The sequence below is a fragment of the Somniosus microcephalus genome, chromosome 10 (genome assembly GCF_052327205.1).
Source record: "Somniosus microcephalus isolate GS21.2 chromosome 10, FLI_Smic_1.0, whole genome shotgun sequence".
NCBI lineage: Eukaryota > Metazoa > Chordata > Chondrichthyes > Squaliformes > Somniosidae > Somniosus > Somniosus microcephalus.
Genome location: NC_140996.1, coordinates 189,919,504 through 189,941,208, shown reverse-complemented (window position 1 = coordinate 189,941,208; position 21,705 = coordinate 189,919,504). Strand labels below are relative to the sequence as shown.

At 46.2% G+C, this 21,705-nt stretch overlaps 1 protein-coding gene across 2 annotated transcripts in view; it reads right to left on the bottom strand.

Moving 5' to 3' along the window:
• LOC147111942 (neurobeachin-like) overlaps positions 1-21,705 on the bottom strand; it is a 1,011,877-nt gene that overhangs the window by 709,728 nt on the left and 280,444 nt on the right. The gene's annotated exons all lie outside the window — the stretch shown is intronic.

The following is a 21,705-nucleotide window of genomic DNA, read 5'->3' as shown; positions in this document are numbered from 1 at the left end:
ATTTACCCGTCCTTTCCCATATCCCTTTATCCTCTTTTCCTTCATTGAGCTATCCAATCTAATCTTGAAAGTTGACAATTTCTGCTTCAACTACCAACCCTCTAAGTGAATGCCATAGCCTCACAACTGTCTATATGAAGAATTTTCTCTTGCTCTCTGGTCTAAATCTCTTACACATTGTATCTATGGTCCTTCATTCTAGATCCCTTAGCTGCTGGAAACAGTCTGCTTCTATCTACACTGTCCCATCCTTTCAAAATTTTAAACACTTCTATCATGTCGACCTGTAATGTGCATTGTTCTAACTAAAAATGTCCCAATTTTTTCAAGTCTTTCTCTGTATTTTACATCCTCATATCAGGCAGAATCCTAATGATTTTAAATAGGTTACAGGATAGTCAGTTCAGAAATGGAATGGTGGTACAATAGGTCATCTAAATCTAATCCTGGCATCCAAGATACAAAAATCAGTGGCAACTAGATCCAAGTTAAAGACACTGCTGCTGCACATAATCTCTACTTTGGATAAGAGCAGGGGGGTTATGATGGAGCTGTACAAAATGCTGGTAAGGCCACAGCTGGAGTACTGTGTGCAGTTCTGGTCGCCACACTATAGGAAGGGTGTGATTGCTTTGGAGAGGGTGCAGAGGAGATTCACCAGGATGTTACCTGGGCTGGAGTGCTTCAGCTATGAAGAAAGACTGGACAGGCGGGGGTTGTTTTCCTTGGAGCAGAGAAGGCTGAGGGGGGACCGGATTGAGGTATACAAAATTATGAGGGGCATAGATAGGGTAGATAGAAAGGAACTTTTCCCCTTAGTAGAGGGGTCAATAACAAGGGGGCATAGATTCAAGGTAAGGGGCAGGAGGTTTAGAGGGGATTTGAGGAAAAACTTTTTCACCCAGAGGGTGGTTGGAATCTGGAACTCACTGCCTGAAAGGGTGGTAGAGGCAGGAACCCTCACAACATTCAAGAAGCATTTGGATGAGCACTTGAAATGCCATAGCATGCAAGGCTACGGACCAAATGCTGGAAAATGGGATTAGATTAGACAGGACTTGATGACTGGTGCGGACGCGATGGGCCGAAGGGCCTCTTTCTGTGCTGTATAACTCTATGGCCTAGAAATTCAGGTTGGGGCGCCCAGCTCGCCTGGGCGCCGGAATTACCGCTGCGCGCAGAGCCACTTGCGCCAGCGGGATATTCAGTTTCAGCGCCCCAAGTGGAAGCCGGCCGCTAAACAAGGGTTTCGGCGCCCCGCTTGGGGCGCGGAAACTGAATATCGGCGTGCAAAGTGTGGCAGCGCCACCCGCTGTGGCACGGCAGCCTGCGGTACTGCAGGCCTTCCTCTCACTCTTAAGAGGGAGGTGCCTGCAACAGCACGATCCCCGCTCGCGAGTGCCGGCAAATGAGCCCGGCACCAAGGAGAAGTGCCGGGCTCTCGGGAAACAGCCGGCAATGCCGCGGGGGGGGGGGGGGGGGGGGGGTGGTGGTGGTGTAGGAGGCCGGGGATGGAGGTGCAGGCAGGCAGCCGCCGTAAAAGCGGCCAGCCACACCTCCACCTTAACTCGCCCCACTACCGGCACAGGTAGGCCCCTGTGTACCGGTCGCTGTTTGCGGCCGGCGCGGAGGAGGCGGCGGCGACCAAATATGGCCAGCGGGGCGATAGCGCGGCGCTGCGCACACCGATGACGTCATCGGTGGCGGCGCAGCGCTACAGGCTAACGCCGCCATTAGCGCCCCGCTAAATATCGCGGTAGGTTTGGACAGTGGCGCAAAAGCCCTCTTTGGGCGCAAACTGGTGGCGCAGGCCACTGAATTTCTAGGCCTATGACTCTATGACAACAGGATCCCCTGGGTTTACCACAATACTTATGCAAGCACCAAATCAAAAATACTATAACCACGTACAAATAGATAAATTTCAGTTTAGTATCCTATTTACATTTCTGTCATTAGTAGTGTATATAGTGCTGTGACAAATGATGAATGAGATGTAAAGTATGCACTTATCCAGAATATTTTTGCTTCAGATTTCATTTACAATGTTGTCTTCTCTTCTTCATTTTAAAGGGTGGAAGATGCCTGTGCGTGAATTCTTTTAACGTGGGGTGGCCGTTGCACACCAGCTACCACACGGGCTTGACAGAGCAAGGTCTTGGTCCAATGGCAAGGGGATCCAAGATGACTGGAGACCAGGCTCTGCTACAACGGCTACAATGTTGTGCAATTGAAATGACAACAGCATGATAGCTGTAGCCAAGGGGGTATCATGCCATGCTAGTATGTCCTTGGGTGTATACAGCTCAGTAGCATTATACACAGCTACTTGTTTTGCACCATCAAATTACAATCAAATCAAATAATGCCTTTTCACTCATATCAACCAGTTTATAACTTGCCACACAGATTTGGGGCTCCAGTTTTCTCCAAAACATGGTGTTGGATTTTGTATGCACCAAGGATATATCTGCTGTATTATGAGTTGCGTATATGTCTGCACATATACAAGAGGAAACTAAAGTGTCAAATGTACTTTTGGCCTGTATAGTTTAGTCATATAAATTTTGATCCTGTTGTCGGTCTCCCACCCTCGGGGCTGGAATTGCATTTATAATCCATCAGCACCAGTGCCAAATCTGACATGTGGTACTGCAAAGCACTCGGGATTAACTCTCCCAGTGTTTTGCTACAGACTGCTGTGGCAGTGCCGATTCATTCCAAAACCTGCCAAGTATTATAAGCTGGAGATAGTTGATTCTCTTTGAATCACTGAGCAGGTTCCTCACTACATATGTGCCTGCCCCCTTCTCTCTAAACCTGTCACTGAAGGCCATAAAACACTTGCAGATCAATGGTAACTTCTTGGAAAAGATGATAGAAACCACTATGCAACAAAATTGAAATCTAAGTTTTGCGTACATTGGCATGTATGTGGCATTATAAAGGTAGCCCCCAGCCATTATGTCTAGGACAAGCAGGTAGACTGGAACCATATTCTCATTACAGAGTAATGAGCCTGGACTGCTGCAATTGTAACAGACACTATACGCCCATTTAGAGTCATAGTCATAGAGTCATAGAGTTTTTCAGCACAGAAAGAGGCCCTTCGGCCCATCGTGTCTGCGCCGCCCATCCCTCCCTGCCCAGTCTAATCCCATTTTCCAGCATTTGGTCCATAGCCTTATATGCAATGGCATTTCAAGTGCTCATCCAAATGCTTCTTGAATGTTGTGAGGGTTCCTGCCTCTACCACCCTTTCAGGCAGTGAGTTCCAGCTTCCAACCACCCTCTGGGTGAAAAAGTTCCTCCTCAAATCCCCCCTAAATCTCCTGCCCCTTACCCTGAATCTGTGCCCCCTTGTTATTGACCCCCCTACTAAGGGGAAAAGTTCCTCTTTATCTACCCTATCTATGCCCCTCATCATTTTGTACACCTCAATCAGGTCCCCCCTCAGCCTTCTTTGCTCCAAGGAAAACAACCCCAGCCTGTCCAGTCTCTCTTCATAGCTGAGGCGCTCCATCCCAGGTAACATCCTGGTGAATCTTCTCTGCACCCTCTCCAACTGGAACTAGGCTCAAATAAAGAACAGCTCCTCTGTAGGATGCAGCTCGAACTTGTCTGAGTAGTTGATAAATCTTTGGTACTCCAGAAGGACTAACACTCTGTTAACTTGATTCCATCAGAAATTCCACTGAGGACATTTAGACTAGTCAGTTGTCCAAGTACAGGTAAACACAGAGTACATTCCTTCTCCCACAGTTTGCTACTACGAAGAGGCACTTGGTGAAAACCCTGGGGGCTCAGGTCAGACCAAATGGCAGCACCTTGTACAAATGGTTCATTCTGTCAGCGTTTAACCTGAGGTGCTTCCTGTATGTTGTGTTAGTCCTAAAGTGGAAGTACGTGTCTTTCAGACCAACTACAGCCAACTGTAATCTGGGCAGCACCATTTCTTCTGAATGAAAGTGTTCAAAGTCCAAGACTGAAGATGTGCAGAAACTCCCCTCATTACTGGGAGTTGAACATTGAGTTATCCTCACCAAAGAGAACCCCAGTATATGCAAATTCATAGCTCAACACATCCCTTGGATTATCCTAAGTACAGAATTCCTTTGAATCAGAGAAGGTGCCCTCAAAGAGTGGAGAATATAACCTTGTTTGACTGTTTCTAAAACCCAAGCATCTGATAAATTGAGTTAGGGCTCTCTGAAATAATTGCATGCATTCCACCCATCCAGTTGGGGGGGAGGGGGGGGAATAGTAGCCAACCTTATCAAGTGTTCAAAATTATGAAGGGTTTTGATAAAGTAAATAGAGAAAAACTACTTCCACTGGTTGGTGAGGCAGTAGCTAGAGGGCATAAATTTGAGATCATCCCCTACAGAAATAAAGGTGAAAGCAGAATCCATAATAGTTTAAAAAGGGAAGTGGATGACATTTGAAAAAGAAAACTTGCGAAGAGCATGGGGATAGGATTACATGAATAGCTCTTTCAAACAGCCTGCACAGGTGCCCTCCAGTGTTGAAAAATCCATAATTCTATAACTTAATTCTGAGCCACTACTAGCTCCCTCTGGAGCATTAAGACCTTTCCCTAACACTTCTTCCCAGCAAAAGAACTATTGTTTGTATTGACCTTGAAGTACAATTTGCCAATGCTTAAATAGTAATTTCCAGAATTATGCAGATGCTTTATTGTTGCTTCTTAAAGCTTTATGGCCTACTGTTGACCAAATCGGGTTTTTACCTGTGAAGGGGAGCTCTATACCCACTCAGCCAGTGCTGTGAACAAGCATAAAACTCTGAGATCCATAATCATGTGAAGTGGCATAAACTGGGTTGGCACTCTTGATCCAGTGCCCTTCAATTACAAGGTATTCATTGTACACAGCTGCTCCAAATGCACAGCTTGCCTCATGTCACTGAGGTTGGCTCTGACTTCACTTTGATCCATGCCAGAGATGTGCACTGTGGCTTTGTCAAATTGGGTTAGAATCATAGAAAGTTACAGCACGGAAGGCGGCCATTTCGGCCCATCGTGTACCGCGCCAGCCAACAAAGAGCTATCCAGCCTAATCCCACTTCCCAGCTCTTGGTCCGTAGCCCTGCAGGTTAGAGCATCCCAAGTGCACATCCAAGTACTTTTTAAATGTGGTAAGGGTTCCTGCCTCTACCACCCTTTCAGGCAGTGAGTTCCAGACCCCCACAACCCTCTGGGTGAAGAAATTTCCCCTCAAATCCCCTCTAAACCTTCCCCCAATTATTTTAAATCTGTGACCCCTGGTTTTTGACCCCTCTGCAAAGGAATATAGGTCCTTTCTATCCACTTTATCTGTGCCCCTCATAAATTTATACACCTCAATAAGGTCTCCCCTCAGCCTCCTCTGTTCCAAGGAAAATAGACCCAGCCTAATTCAGTCTTTCCTCATAGCTAAGATTCTCTACTCCCGGCAACACTCTTGTAAATCTCCTCTGTACCCTCTCTAGTGCAATCACATCCTTCCTGTAATGTGGTGACCAGAACTGCATGCAGTACTCTAGCTAGTGTTTTATACAGTTGAAGCATAACCCCCCTGCTCTTGTATTCTATGCCACGGCTAATAAAGGCAAGCATTTCATATGCCTTCTTAACCACCTTATCTACTTGGCCTGCTACCTTCAGGGATCTGTGGACATGCACTCCAAGGTCCCTTTGTTCCTCTACACTACTCAGTGTCCTACCATTTAATGTGTATTCCCTTGCCTTGTTAGCCCTCCCCAAATGCATTACCTCACACTTCTCCGGATTGAATTCCATTTGCCACTGTTTTGCCCACCTGACCAATGTATTGATATCTTCCTGCAGTCTACAGCTTCCTTCTTCAATATCAACCACACAGCCGATTTTAGTATCATCTGCAAACTTCTTAATCATACCCCCTATATTCAAGTCAAGATCGTTGATATATACCACAAAAAGCAAGGGCCCTAGTCCTAAGCCCTGCGGAACCCCACTGGAAACAGCCTTCCAGTCACAAAAACACCCATCAACCATTACCCTCTGCTTCCTGTCTCCAAGCCAGTTTTGAATCCAACTTGACACTTTGCCCTGGATCCCATGGGCTTTTAACTTCATGACCAGTCTGCCATGTGGAACCTTATCAAAAGCCTTGCTAAAGTCCATATACACTACATCAAACGCACTACCCTCATCTACCCTGCTTATGCATGAAGTTCACCCAGAGAGCTTGTACAAAGCAATCCACATCTGTAGAGTTCCATGAGCCTGAAGATTTGACCAAGTAACCAACTACTTCCATACCTTAATACAAAAGAAAATACTGCAGATGTTGAAAATCTGAAATAGAAACAGAAAACACTGGAAATACTTAGTCGGTCAGGCAGCATCTGTGGAGAGAAAAACAGAGTTAACATTTCAGGTCGATGACCTTTCATCAGAACTGGAAAAATTTAGAGATGTAAGTTTCTAAGCAAGTGCAGAGGCAGGGAAAAGGGGGAAGGGAAGGAAAGAACAAAAGAGAAGGTCTGTGATATGGTGGAAGGCAGAAGTGATTAAATGACAAAAAGGATGGTGGTGCAAGGCAAAAGGTGATGTGACAAGTTAAGAAATAAAAGATGGGTCTAGAGGTGCTGTAAATGGCAACAGTAGAACCATTACCAGCACCTGCTGCCCAAAAAAATGGGAGCAGTGATTATGATCTGAAATTGTTGAACTCAGTGTCGAGACCAGAAAGTTGTAAAGTGCCTAATCAAAAGATTAGGGCCTAGAAATTCAGTATAGCCACGTTTGGGGCGCTACAGCCGGGCGGCCGCTAAAGTTTGCGCCCGGCGCAACTTCGCTGATATTCAGTGGCATCGCCCAAAGAGGTTGCTGCTGCGCTAAGACAGGCGATGCACGACTATCATTAGGTGCTAAGCCGGCGATCCGGGGCGCTAACACCGAGGACGGGCGCAGCGCAGGTGCAGCGAGTTGCTCAATGAAGGCAGACACGCTGGCGCCGGTCAGCTCTTAAAGGGGAAGGGTCGACTTGTTTGGCTGCCATGCCCTGCACACTGCAGCCCTGAAGCAAGGCCTGACCATTGCTGGTTCATCAGTTCTACGCCCTCAACCATGGGGAAGCCCGCTATTCTTCCAAACCCGATTGCACGCTCTTGCTGCTTGTCCAGGGTCATGGGGAAGGAGATGTACTGACGTCTCCTTCTGAAAAGGGCATTGTTCACCTGGCGGATGCAGCAATGTACCGCGAACTGGGAGATGTTGGCAATGTCCCCAGTAGCGGATTGGAAGGAGTCAGTGGCATCGAAGTTGAGAGCCACTGTCACCTTCACTGCCACTGACAAAGACGTCCTGCTCCTCAGCTGTGGCTGCAGATCTCTGCGAAGCAGGTGGCAGATCTCAGTGACCACCTCCCTTCTGAATCGCATCCTCCGAACACACTGCTCCTCAGACATGTTCAGATACGAGAACAGCTGGCGGTATACCCTGGGTGGGTAAGGCCTCCTGTGCCGACGCCCGTTGGCCCATCTCCGTCTGACCATGACTGGCACTCTCTCACAGCGTCTCTGATCCCTTTGAATGCAATGCAGAAAGCCAACGTTTCCACCCATTGCAGTCCCCATTATATGTGGCGACTCAAGGCTATGGCACTGAAAGTGAAATCCAAGTGCAAAGCTCTGGCCTGAAGCCACAAGTGCCTGTGCAAGCGCTGAGTCAAAGCGGAAAGCTCTCTGCCTTTGTCTCTCTCCAAATATCCGTCTCTCACACAGAGGGACTGGCACAAAATGGCTGCCACTTATACTGCAGGAGGAGTCCCCTTTAAATAGCGCCCCCCGTGCCCCGCAGCGACTGGGAACCGTTCCCCTCTACCAGTTGCTGGGGGCGCCAGGTGCAAAGAAGGGCGGTGCCGCTGAATTTCCGGTTCGGGGCGCACAAAGGGCGTTGCACGATGAAATGACGTCAGGATCTGCGCGCGCAGCTGAGCGCGCGCAAAGGCTTTGCGCCGCCGCTAAATCTTTACTGAAGTTGGGGAGAGGCGCAGATCGCGCTGCGCCCGGCCGCTAGCCGCCTAGTGCCCCACATCTCCTCCTCCTAAGGCACTAGCGGCTGGCGCAAACAACTGAATTTCTAGGCCTAGGTGTTGTTCCTCGAACTTCCATTGAGCTTCATTGGAACCGTGTAGGGGGCCGAGGACAGTGAGGTCAGAGGGGAGTGGGATGGAGAATTAAAACGGCAAGCAACCGGAAGCTCAGGGTCCGCTTGTGGACTGAACGGAGGTGTTCAGCAAAGCAATCACCCAATCTGCATTTGGTCTCCCCAATGTACAGGATACCACATCATAAACAGCGAATACAGTATACTAAGTTGAAAGAGGTACAAGTAAATCACTATTTCACCTGGAAGGAGTGTTTGTGGCCCTGGATGATGGGAAGTGAGGAGGTGAAAGAGCAGGTGTTGCATCTCCTGCACTTCTATGGGAAGGTCCTGGAGGAAGGGGAGCGGGTGTTGGGGGTAATTGAAGAGTGGACCAGGGTGTTGCAGAGGGAGGGGAGGGGAAGATGTGTTTGGTAGTGGCATCGTGCTGGAGGTGGCAGAAAAGGCAGAGGATAATCCATTGAATGTGGAGGCTAGTGGGGTGGAAGGCGAGGACAAGGGGAACCCTATCGTGGTTCTGGGAGGGAGGGGAAGGGGTGAGGGCAGAAGTGCAGGAAATCAAACTGACACAGTCAAGGACCCCGTCAACCACGGTGAAGGGGAATCCTCAGTTTAGGAGAAAGGAAGACATATCGGAAGCACTAGTGTGAAAGGTAGCAACGTTAGAACAGATGCAACAGAGACAGAGAAACTGGGAGAATGGAACAGAATACTTACAGGAAGCGGGGTGGGAGGAAATGTGTTAAGTCTGTGAATTATTTAGTTAATTAAAACAGACTAATGAGTAACAATAAAAACAGGTCTTTACTGGTTGGAGGTAGGGACTACACTGAATACAAGATTACTGCACAGTGCTTATATACCGGTGTGTTCACCCCCGGTATTACGTCTACAGCAGCCTGAGAAAGTAGTACATCTCTTAAGGTGGAACAGGCTTAAGCTCTCTTAAGGTGGAACAGGTTACATACACAACACTCCTCCCTTCTTAGCTTTATAGTCATCCCCCCCATTTAACATAACGTAATAACATATATACATATATAACTTCATGTTTAACGTAACATATCACAGATTCAGTCTCTGCGGAAAACAGTTCACAGATTCAATCTCTGTGGTGTAGTCGGTTCACGTTACTCATTCAATAGTCCTTTCATGGATTTAACAGCTTGAACTTCCGAACTGATTTGGCTCCGTTCGGAGGGACCACGTGTGTGATCTGGTAGAGGTGATAATGGTTCAGATGGGTCATCTTCTGTTTTTACTTTTCCTTTTCTGCTTCTTGGAGACTCTCTGGGCTCCATTGTCAGCTGCCACAGCTGCCAGCTGCATGCGCAGTTCCTCCTTCTCTTCCTCCTGTTTCCGTCGTAGAGCCAGCTTCTCCCGATGTTCCGTAGACTTTTGGTGCTCCTCCATGATTTCTGCACTTTGGGAGTCGAAGTTACAAGCTGGGCAGGACAGGACATCGTAATATTCGGTGTCGTCCACCAGGTCATAGTAATATTCGGTGTCGTCCTGAGCTAGACCAGTGAGAGGGTCGTCTATTTCCTCCATACCCAGCTGGACGTTAGCCAGCTCTTGTTCCAAATCCAGACATCTTTCCTGAAGAGACTTCTTCATGTGTACCTCTGCATCCAGCTTTTTCTGGGCTTTCAGCAAGTCGTTTACTAGTGACCTCATTTGTGATTTTAATACTTCAACTTCCTTTGGAGATTGATTGATCGGACTATGCAATCCCTCTACCGGAGCAGCTGTTTCAGCGGTCTGTTGTTCTACGTTGACGTGAGTCAGCGTACTTTTGGCATCCAAGGGCTGCTCTGTTGCAGTCATCTCAGTCTGTGTTGCCACCTCAGCTCTTCCAATAACCTTTGAGAGCTCCGAACCCCTTTCGTTTGAATATTGAAGTTCATGTTCAAGTTTTTCCCATTTCAGAGTCCTGTCCTTCAGCATATGCAGGAGTTGGCTGACCGTTAACTCCTCTGACATCAGACGTTTTGTGTGCTCCTGCTCCATTTTCTCCATCAGCTGCTTCTGTTGTCTTTCCAGATTCCCCAACTCTATATCAAAGAACTCTTTCGTTGCATTCAACTCTTGCTCAAAACGGCGAAGCATTTGTTCTAATTGCTGTTGTAGTTTGAAATGGAGTTGAGTTCGAGCCCGGTGTCCCTCAGAAATGGGCACATCAGTAGACTTGCCAGACTCAGAATCCACAGTTAAACTATGTTGTTGTTGCTCAGTGGAATTCTGTGCTGAAACTTTGTCTTTTGCACCTGAGTTGGGCTTACCATCATCCGTTCCAGAGTCTGGGCCGACTATCTTCACCGAGTTCTCACTCGTTATTGTTTGTAGGAAATGCCAGTCCATATTCATTTTCCTAATCCACTCCCGTCCTAGTAGTGGAGGACCTCCTTCAGATATCACATATAAGTCCATTATTTGACTGTCTTCACCCTTGTGGACCACTGCAACCTCTATTTTCCCGATGGGGTACACTCTTTGCCCCGTGTATGTTTCCAATATAATCCCCGTATCCTGTAGGGGAATATGTTGGAATAACTTTCCGTAATCTTTCTTATTTATGACCGTCAATGCCGATCCAGTGTCCAATTCCAGTTTTACTTGGACTCCTTCTATCTGAAGAGTGACCCAAATTGTCTGGAGGTCTGCACCCTTACCAGCGTTGAGTACTCTTAAGCTAGCCAGTTCATTACTGCTAGCGTCTGAATCGGACTCCTGTTCGGTCACCTTGTGTACCTTTGCGTATTTTCCTTGCGGTGACTTCTTGTTGCTGGTCTTCTTCGCTGACCTGCATACTCTAGCTATATGTCCAAGCCTACCACAAGTTCTACATTCTTGGTTTTTAAACCAACACTGGTTCTGATCATGCGTTGTCTTTCCACAACGATAACATTTGCCAGAACTCACACCCAATTTGTGTGCACTGAGCTCCGGTGACCGTAGCTGCATTACTGCCGTGCCTCTCGCTGCAGCTTCGTGTGCTGCTGCCATAGTGACCGCCTTCTCAAGCGTCAGCTCATTCTCCTCGAGCAGTCGCTTTTGTGTATCTTGTTTAAATAAACCACACACAAATTTGTCTCGAAGTGCCTCTGTCAGTCCCGTTCCAAACTGGCAATATTTCGCTAATTTACGCAATTCCAGCAAATATTCAGCATTGCTTTCATGCTGTAGCTGCCTTCTGTCATAAAATTTAAATCGTTCCGCTAGCATCAGCGGCGTGGGGTTTAGATGATCTTTCAGGACAGTAACAATCTCATCGAACGTCTTATCCGCCGGTTCATCTGGTGATAACAGGTGTTTCAATTGCCCGTATGTCTTCGCACCCATTAAATTTAATAATGTTAGAGCTTTATCTTGGTCACGAATTTTATTGGCCTCACAATAATTTTTTACTCTTTCAACATATATGGCCCAATCTTCGAGGTCACTATCAAAGGTGCTAATATTCCCGTGTTTAGGCATTGTAGATTTGCAATTTCTCAGATTTTATTTTCTTTACTTGTTATCAAAGATGGCGGCTTCCCGCTCTTGCCGTCGTCCTCCGCCCACAAAATGGCGGTTTTCCCGCGCTTGGCGGTCTTCACCCGTCCCCCGACGCCGTCTCCCTTCAGCCCCCGAGTGCGGCCCTTATCAGCGGATGCGATCGATGGCCCGGCTGCGCCTCGCACTTGAAAGCGGCCCGGCCCTTATCTGCCGATCGCTATCGCCCTATACCTCTCTCTTCCCCAGTCCTGTCTTCTACTCCGGTTCACAAGCTGATGGAGGCTTCAGGGTCCTAATGCCTGTCACTTCCAGTGGGGTGGTGAGTGGTGAGGTTTGAAACCTCTCTTCAACCGCCGTGGAATAACTGCCGCAGGGTAAGAACCTGACTCGTCGCCAGTGTTAAGTCTGTGAATTATTTAGTTAATTAAAACAGACTAATGAGTAACAATAAAAACAGGTCTTTACTGGTTGGAGGTAGGGACTACACTGAATACAAGATTACTGCACAGTGCTTATATACCGGTGTGTTCACCCCCGGTATTACGTCTACAGCAGCCTGAGAAAGTAGTACATCTCTTAAGGTGGAACAGGCTTAAGCTCTCTTAAGGTGGAACAGGTTACATACACAACAAAATGTACTCAAGATATCTGTGGGAGTCAATGGGCTTATAATAGATATTGGTTGACAGCCTATTCTCAGAAATGGAGATAGAGAAGTCGAGGAAAGGAAGGGAAGAATCGGAGATGGACCATGTGAAGGTGAAGGAGGGGTGGAAATTTGAAGCAAAGTTGATGGAATTTTCCAGTTCGGGGCAAGAGCAGGAAGCAGCACCGATAAGAGTCATAAATGTACCTTCCCTTTTGTTCTTTTCTCCCCTCCAACCTGTCCCTGCCTCTGCACTTGCTTAAAAACTGTTACATCTCTAACTTTTTCCAGTTCTGAGGAAAGGTCATCAACCTGAAACGTTAACTGTTTCTCTCTCTACAGATGCTGCCTGACCAGCTTAGTATTTCTGGCACTTTCTCTTTTTACTTCCATGCCTTCTCAGATTAAATCACTTTTCAAACCTGGTTTGTAGCTGAGAAAACACTGGTAAATCTCCCGCCAGGGTGCCACTGCATCCATATGTTATCCCAAGCCTACACAGGAGATGGTAAGAAAAATCAACAAATCTCTAGCTGGAAACTATATTCACCAGGTCAATGATGGTAGCTTTGCCTATACCAGTGGCTGCCAAACGTTGCAACCATAACTGGGAATCAATGAGTATTGTATTTGCCAGATAAAACAAACACTGAAATGTTGTGCTTGGGGTCTCCGACGGAGGGCTAAGGCCCCTCCTGAAAAGGGGCTTCTTCCTCTGTATTCTCCATTCTCAGCTTTTTCATCAAAGAAGTGAGAAAAATATGACCTTTTAGTTGCCTCAAAATGTGTGCCCACCAGTCAGTGCACCAGCCCACCTTGCCTTTAACTATTCTAACGCTCTTTACACTCGTTAACACTTGTGGACGGAGCATGGTCTGTTCTATTAACATGAAGCTATTGCCACTTGAACAAGAATAGCTACCTTTTGAAAGGTGGTCGCAATCACAGAGGAAAATAACTCAATGTCGTCCCTAGTGAAATCACTTTGAGGAGGCTGACCATTTGATGCCCTGTTATTCAGTTTCTTTGAACAGCTGGCATTGGTTGGCTGGTGTGAAGTGGATCCCACAGCTGAGTGTCAACGTTACAATCAACTTGTATCAACATTGTTTGTGACCGAAAAGACAGATTTGGCCAAAAGCAAGGGTGCGCACGTGTGGGCAATGAAACCACCTTGTTGCCATTCATGAACAGAAGTGTCCTGGTTACCTTGCCAGTACAAATGTCAATCAATACTGGCCTGGAAACTGAATTTAAAAGACTGGATCACATCTATAGTAATAATGCTAAAGTCTGGAGCCCTTAATGCCTTGTCCCTGGCCATGTAAGCAAACACAGCATTCATTTATCTGGCAGTACTCATCCCAAATAACAATAAAAAATGCTGGAATTAAACAGCAAGTCAGTCACCATCTGTAAACAGAAAAGACAGGTAATGAGGTTTCGGGCATGCACTCTTCAGCAGACTTGGACTCACTTCTCTTTCAGGCTTGTGAATTGAAGTGAGTCTCACAAAGCTCAACCCCAAAGTCACCCAGGAACCTTTTCCAACAACTGAAATTATATCTTTGCTTCCTGCACCTGTGTGTATAGGCAATTTAAGAAAATCACCAAAGTTGGTGAGGACCGTTAAAATCATTTTTTAAACAATTTACACTAATAAATTGTCAGATTTTTCCAGGTTGGTGGGTTAGTAAAAAATGTTTTCTGCCTGATTTCTGCAAAAATAGGAATTCTCCCTGCTCTTATTGGATCCTGAGATGCACACAGTTTTGCTAATATCATCATGCTTGCTGCTTGATAATGCAATATGCACGACATCGGCAGTGCGATGTATGCACATCCTAGGACCCAACTATCCTAGGACCCAAGTATCATGCGTGGCTCTGAGTCAGAAGATTGGGGTTTCAAGTCCCACTCCAGAGACTTGTGAAAAACATTTAGGCTGGCACTTCAGTGCAGTACTGAGGGAGTGCTGCACTGTCGGAGGTGCTGTCTTTCGGATGAGACGATAAACCAAGGTTCCGTCTGCTCTCTCAGGTGGACGCAAAAGATCCCATGGCACTATTTAGAAGCGGTGCAGGGGAGTTATCCCCAGTGTCTTGGACAATATTTATCCCTCAATCAACATCACTAAAACAGATTATCTGGTCATTACCACATTGTTGTTTGTGGGAGCTTGCTGTGTGCAAATTGGCTGCCACGTTTCCTACATTACAACAGTGACTACACTTCAATAGTGCTTCATTGGCTATGAAGCGCTTTGGGACGTCCTGAGGTCAAAAAAGGAGTTTTATAAATACAAGTCTTTCTTTTTTTAATGTCAGGAAACAAGTGAATGCATACTAGATCTCATCAGCAGAGTGTTCAGTTTGAATAGTCAGATTGCATTTCTGAATCTCACACATCAGCATCTACAATATATTTCTGTTAATTAAAAGGTATAATTACTTTGTGTTTCAGTGGCATTAACAAAGAGTGCAAAGTTTTCTCACTCAATAGTTTTTAACCAGATTGTCTGGTCATTATATCATTGCTGTTTGTGTGACCTTGTTGTGCATAATGGCTGCTGTGTTTCCTACAACAGTGAGTATATTTCAAAATTGCTTCATTGGCTGTAAAGTGCTTTGGGACGTTTTGACATTGTGAAAGGTGCTATCTAAATGCAAGTCTTTCTTTTCTTAACTTAGGAAATCAATAATTTTTTTAAAATTTATGCAGACATATAAATGTTGCAGCTCTCAATTTATGTGGTGAAATCAGAATATATTGCTAGATGACGAACTAATTCAATAACAAGCGTTACAACAGAAACAATACCCACATTGACGGCTGCTAGTGTGCACAATGGGTTTGATGTTTTTATCCGGGACCACAAGAATTTAAGTACCCGTACATTATTTTGATACAAATAAAGTAACAGTTAAGAAAAAAAGTTGTGTGATCTACGTATCTCAATCAATTTACAATCTTAATCAAAACATGCTGGTAATTTAACAGACAGATGACATTTTGAATTATTCAGTCTTTCACACCTTCCCATTCCACCCCACTTTTGGCTTAACTGTGCATGGTTATTTTCTTGAAGACAATGCGTTGGAGGTCTTGATGGAAGAAGTGAAAAGGAGAGACGTCCTGTATCCTCCAGGGGGCAGGAGGCAGTAGGAACAAGGAGGTCAATGCCAGGAGTGTTCTTCCAAGAACACGGATGCAGTGCAGGAAGAAGTTTAACGATCTGACACAAGTTGTCAAGGCGAGTGAATTCATCTTTAAATAGCATATCTAGCAACTGCACCACTAGCTTCATCCACTGCTCAATTCTCTACACCACCATCACCCACCTACCAACAATCTCTATCAATCAGTACTCAACCCTAAAATTCATATGCTTTACCTCACCCTCACACTGTTGCAAGCCTTGCACCCACAACTCACAACTCGCACACACTGGCAGCTATTCAAACATGACAACTACATCACCCAAACATATTGCAGGACACTCAATGACAAGCTTCCCTCTTTCTTGAAGGAGAAGGTGGCGCATAACAGCAGGTAACAGAAAAGAACTGGAGGAGGACAAATGCGCCTGCATGTTTTAACCCCTATGAGGAGACAGTGCTGGCCATCATGGGAAGAGCCATCACTGAGGCCGTGGTCACTGGCAGGACTGGAGGGATCAATGAGGAGGGCATCTGCATACTTAATCCTCCTTCTCTCATCCCACTTCACTCTCATCCCACAATCGCTTCTGACTCACCAGCTGCAGATGGTGTAACCACGCACTTCTTACTTTCTCCTCTCCCCTCACCATAATCCAACCCATGTCCCTCTTTCATTTCAGATACCCAAAAACTGGAACCTTCCCAGTCATTGGAAGAGGAGGAAGAAGACAGGGAAAAAGCAAAGACACTGTCACTCAATCTTACACTTGCAGCCACCAGCTCAGAGACTGACGGCTTGCATTTTAGAGGCTAGGAGGAAGGATCTGCACGTGGTAAGACACCGGGTACAAGTGCGCAGGAGCCAGGGTAGGGGGAAATAATAGTGCAGGAGCCAGCTCACCATAGGGCAATGTCGCACAATAGCTGTGCTGCAGAGCAGTCACATGAGGACTTTGATGGGCCAGGCTACAGATAGGTGTACGTAACCAAATGCTTCTTGCACTGGAAAGCCTGCTAGAAGGCCTGTGTTCAAAGTCAAGGAACATGGAGGAGATCACCACCAACTTGGTACATGGCTTTGCACAGATCTTGGTGCCCATTCTTTCCAACATGGAACAGGTGATCACCTCCATCAGCACACCTGCAGAACCCACCATGATCCAGCGTCTGATGTCACAGCCTCCACTGCAGCACAAATAGCTTCCATCAAAGGTCAGAGTGCTGCAGTGGAAGCTCAGACTGCTGCCATCATGGCTCCGGATACCACTGTTCAAAGGGGCTTCCAGAGCGTCACAGCAGCCCATCAATCTGTTCTCCAACAGATCAGTAGAATTGCTGAGGCACCACCCCAGGAGAGTGGGAGTGGCTCCACGGAGCACAAACCTGATCTTGGGTTCATGTCACGCTACATGTAACCCCACCTGACGTAGGGTCATCCAGACTCGAGTTGTCGTTGGCTTGTTCTCTCTATACAGATGTGGCCAGACCTGCTGTGATTTCCAGCAAAAAAAATGTTTTTTGTCTTTTTTTCACACAACCCCAGCATCTGCAACATTTGACCCCTTGTGACCCCACCTCATTGTTCTTTGATGTAATGTTTTCCTGACTGACCTGCTTGGACACCATTCACACCTTTGATTACTGTGATTATCTCTCTGCCGAGGTGTGATAAATGGCAGTTAGAAAGATTACCTGTAAACATCTGACATTATTCTCTGACTATATAAGCTGTGTCTTTATGCATCTCTCCACTTCACCTGACGAAGGAGCAGCACTCCGAAAGCTTGTGACTTCAAATAAAGCTGTTGGACTATAACCTGGTGTTGTGTGACTTCTTACATCTCTCTCATGATGACATCATTCCTGCTCCTACCACTGCCACTCACCAGTGCCCTTGCTATTGCCCGTCAGCCAGCCAGCCCAGGCCGAGATGGTGCAGTCTGAAGACAGGGCTTCTAGGCCCACAGCTGCTTGAGGTCACCCTCCAAGGCCATCTGAAGTCTCCTCAATTGAAGATCAGCAGCATTCCATCACCCATGCTGCAGTCACTAGGGAAGAATCTCGTAGGAGCACTAGGATAGGCAAAGGCAAACGGAAGACAGGCACTAAGGGAAAGTACAAGGGGGCTTAATTTATTTTTGTATGTATTATGTCATGATTGAATTTATAAAATTGGATTAGAATGTGCATTTTCTGGTGGTTTTTATATTGGTGTTGTCAGAAAGAGGATGATGTGATGGTCAGTGATAGAGTAAAGATAAGAAGCATGGGGCTGTTGGTGAATGGGAAGGTGTGGTTGAGGTTACTCATATCACTCAGGAATTATTTGATCACATAGAGTCCAGCAGAAAGGAGCCGTCTACAGTGTAGCCTCCCTTTCTCTTCATGTTCCTCCACTTCCTGTTGCAATTCCTTCTCCTCCACTTCCTCCTCCTCAGCTTCTCGCCGATAGGTGGTGGCAAGAGGTAGAAACATAGAACATAGAAACATAGAAGATAGGAGCAGGAGTAGGCCATTCGGCCCCTCGAGCCTGCTCCGCCATTCAATGAGATCATGGCTGATCATCCAAACTCAGTACCCTGTCCCTGCCTTCTCCCCATATCCCTTTAGCCTTAAGAAATATATCTAACTCCTTCTTGAATATATTTAATGAATTGGCCTCAATTGCCTTCTGTGGTAGAGAATTCCACAGGTTCACCACTCTCTGGGTGAAGAAATTCCTCCTCATCTCTGTCCTAAATGGCTTACCCCTTCTCTTTAGACTGTGACCCCTGGTTCTGGACTCCCCCGCCATCGGGAACATCCTTCCTGCATCTAGTCTGTCTAGTCCTGTTAGAATTTTATAAGTTTCAATGAGATCCCCTCTCATTCTTCTAAACTCCAGCGAGTATAAGCCGAATCGACCCAATCTCTCCTCATACGTCATTCCTGCCATCCCAGGTATCAGTCTGGTGAATCTTCGCTGCACTCCCTCCATGGCAAGAACATCCTTCCTCAGATAAGGTGACCAAAACTGCACACAATACTCAAGGTGTGGTCTCACCAAGGCCCTGTACAGCTGCAGCAAGACATCCTTGTTCCTGTACTTGAATCCTCTCGCTACGAAGGCCAACGTACCATTTGCCTTCTTAACCACCTGCTGCACCTGCATGCTTACCTTCAGCGACTGGTGCACAAGGACACCCAGGTCTCGTTGCACTTCCCCTTCTCCCAATCTATTGCCATTCAGATAATAATCTGCCTTCCTGTTTTTGCCACCAAAGTGGATAACCTCGCATTTATCCACATTATACTGCATCTGCCATACATCTGCCCAATCACCCAACCTGTCCAAATCATCCTGGAGATTCTCGGCATCCTCCTAACACACACGCCCACCCAGCTTTGTGTCGTCTGCAAACTTGGAGATATTACATCTAGTTCCCTCGTCTAGATCATTAATATATATTGTGAATAGCTGGGGTCCGAGCACCGATCCCTGCGGTACCCCATTAGTCATTGCCTGCCACTCGGAAAAAGAGCCGTTTATTCCAACTCTTTGCTTCCTGTCCGCCAGCCAGTTCTCTATCCAAGTCAGTACCTTGCTCCCAATCCCATGTGCTTTAACTTTACACGCTAATCTCTTATGAGGGACCTTATCGAAAGCCTTCTGCAAGTCCAAATACACCACATCCACTGGTTCTCCCTTATCTATTCTACCAGTTACATCCTCAAAAAAATTCCAGTAGATAAGTCAAGCATGGACTCTAGCATTTTCCCCACTACCGATGTCAGGCTTACCGGTCTATAATTCCCCGTTTTCTCTCTACCACCTTTTTTGAATAGTGGGGTAACATTAGCTACCCTCCAATCCATGGGAACGGTTCCAGAATCTATAGAATTTTGGAAGATGACCAGCAATGCATCTACTATTTCTAGGGCCACTTCCTTAAGTACCCTAGGATGTAGATTATCAGGCCCTGGGGATTTATCGGCCTTCAATCCCGTCAATTTCCTTAACACCATTTCGCTACAAATACTGATTTCATTCAGTTCCTCCCTTTCATCAGACCCTATGTTCCCCGACATCTCTGGGAGGTTATTTGTGTCCTCCTTTGTGAAGACAGAACCAAAGTATGTATTTAATTGGTCTGCCATTTCTTTGTTCCCCATTATAAATTCCCCTGATTCTGACTGCAAGGGACCTATGCTTGACTTCACCAATCTTTTTCTCTTCACATATCTATAGAAGCTTTTACAGTCAGTTTTTACGTTCCCTGCAAGCTTACTCTCATACTCTATTTTCCCCCTCTTAATTAATCCCTTTGTCCTCCTTTGCTGAATCCTAAACTGCTCCCAATCCTCAGGTTTGCTGTTTTTTCTGGCCAATTTATATGTCCTCTCCTTGGATCTTATGCTATCCCTAATTTCCCTTGTTAGCCACGGTTGAGTCACCTTTTTTGTTTTATTTTTATGCCAAACAGGGATGAACAAATTTTGTACTTCATCCATGCGATCTTTAAATGTTTGCCATTGCATATCCACCGTCAACCCTTTAAGTAACATTCCCCAAGCCATCCTACCCAACTCGCACCTCATACCATCGTAGTTTCCTTTATTCAGGACCCTAGTCTCTGAGTCAAATACTTCACTCTCCATCTTAATGAAGAATTCTATCATATTATGATCGCTCCGCCCCAAGGGGCCTCGCACAAGATTGCTAATTAATCCTTTCTCATTACATAATACCCAGTCTAAGATGGCCTGATCTCTAATTGGTTCCTCGACATATTGGTCCAGGAAACCATCCCGTATACACTCCAGGAATTCCTCCTCCACAGTATTGTTACTAATTTGGTTAGCCCAATCTATATGTGTTCCCTCATAACGGACAGGTTGCGCAGTATGCAGAATACCACGACAAATCTTGATACCTGCTCAGCTGAGTACTGCAGGGCTTCTCCAGAGTGGTCCAGGCAGCAAAAGTGTTGCTTGAGGATGCCAATGGTGTGTTCTATAATGTTGCTTGTGGCAGCATAGCTCTCACTGTAGGTCTGCTGTGCACGTGTGTGTGGCTTCCAGACCAGAGTCATTAGCCATGTCATGAGTGGATAACCCTTGTCGCCCAGTAGCCAGCCTTTGACTTGTTTATTATTATTGTCACTAAACATTTTAGGCAAATGCAGGTGGCACAGAGAACTGCTGCATAATAAAGGAATTGTGACTGCTGTCAGAATAATGGTCATTCACCTGGTGATGACCTGTGGTCGCACACCAGCTGCACACTGAGGGAGTGGAGTCCCTTTTGATTCAGGATCAGCTAAACCACTCCGCATAGACTATTCAAACTTTAGCCAAGTATAGGAAAGCTCCAAAAACACCTACAATTGCACCAGTAGCCAGAAGAAATAATCCAACAACTAACCTGTAAGTAGTTCATTGATCCCTTTAAATAGTGCTGGTGGGGGGGCGGGGGGGGGGCCTTCATTTTTTTTAACACGTGTCTAGCTGTGCGAGGTTAAGACAGGGCGTAGACTGGAGCATGGAGTTTGAAAATGGCAGCGCTAGTGTCAAATCACACTGATTGATATCATAATCTGCCTGCTCGTTACGTGCACGTCCAAACCCGTTTACCAAGATGGTGTCCGGCGCACTTCCCGTCAGAAGTGTGCGTGCACATCTCGGACCCCATTTAGGTGTTAGGAGGCCACGTAACGCCTAAAAACGGGCACTACACAGCCCAATTTCTCCCCCAATGAGTTTCCAAATTCATTCAGGAACTCACATGGCAACAGATGTGGTCACTGCACATCACACCTTTTGTGCACCTTCCAGTAGGAAGATAAAGAGGTATATAAAGATGTAATTGTCCACTGGAAGGTTTACAAAAGGTGTGGACTGCAGTGGCCAGACGTGTACAAAACACTGGTTTGACCACTGTTCGAGCATTATGTGCAGTGTTGAGTTTATAGAAAGAGCAATAAAGCCATAAATAAAGTACAGCATAGATTCGGCAGGATAATGCCAAGAATGGGAGCCTATAGTTATGAGGAGAGACTTGAGATACTAGGAGCATTTCCAAAGGAGCAATGAAGGCTGAGAGGAGAGAAGTTAAGAAAATTTCTTCACACAGTGCATTGTTGAAGCATAGAATGTTTGTCACAGAGAGTGGTTGATGTGGAGAACATTGCAAAAATATTTGAAGCAGGAAAATATACAAGGCTCTGGGACATTGGGATTAGTTTTGAATTACTCTTGGAAAGAGC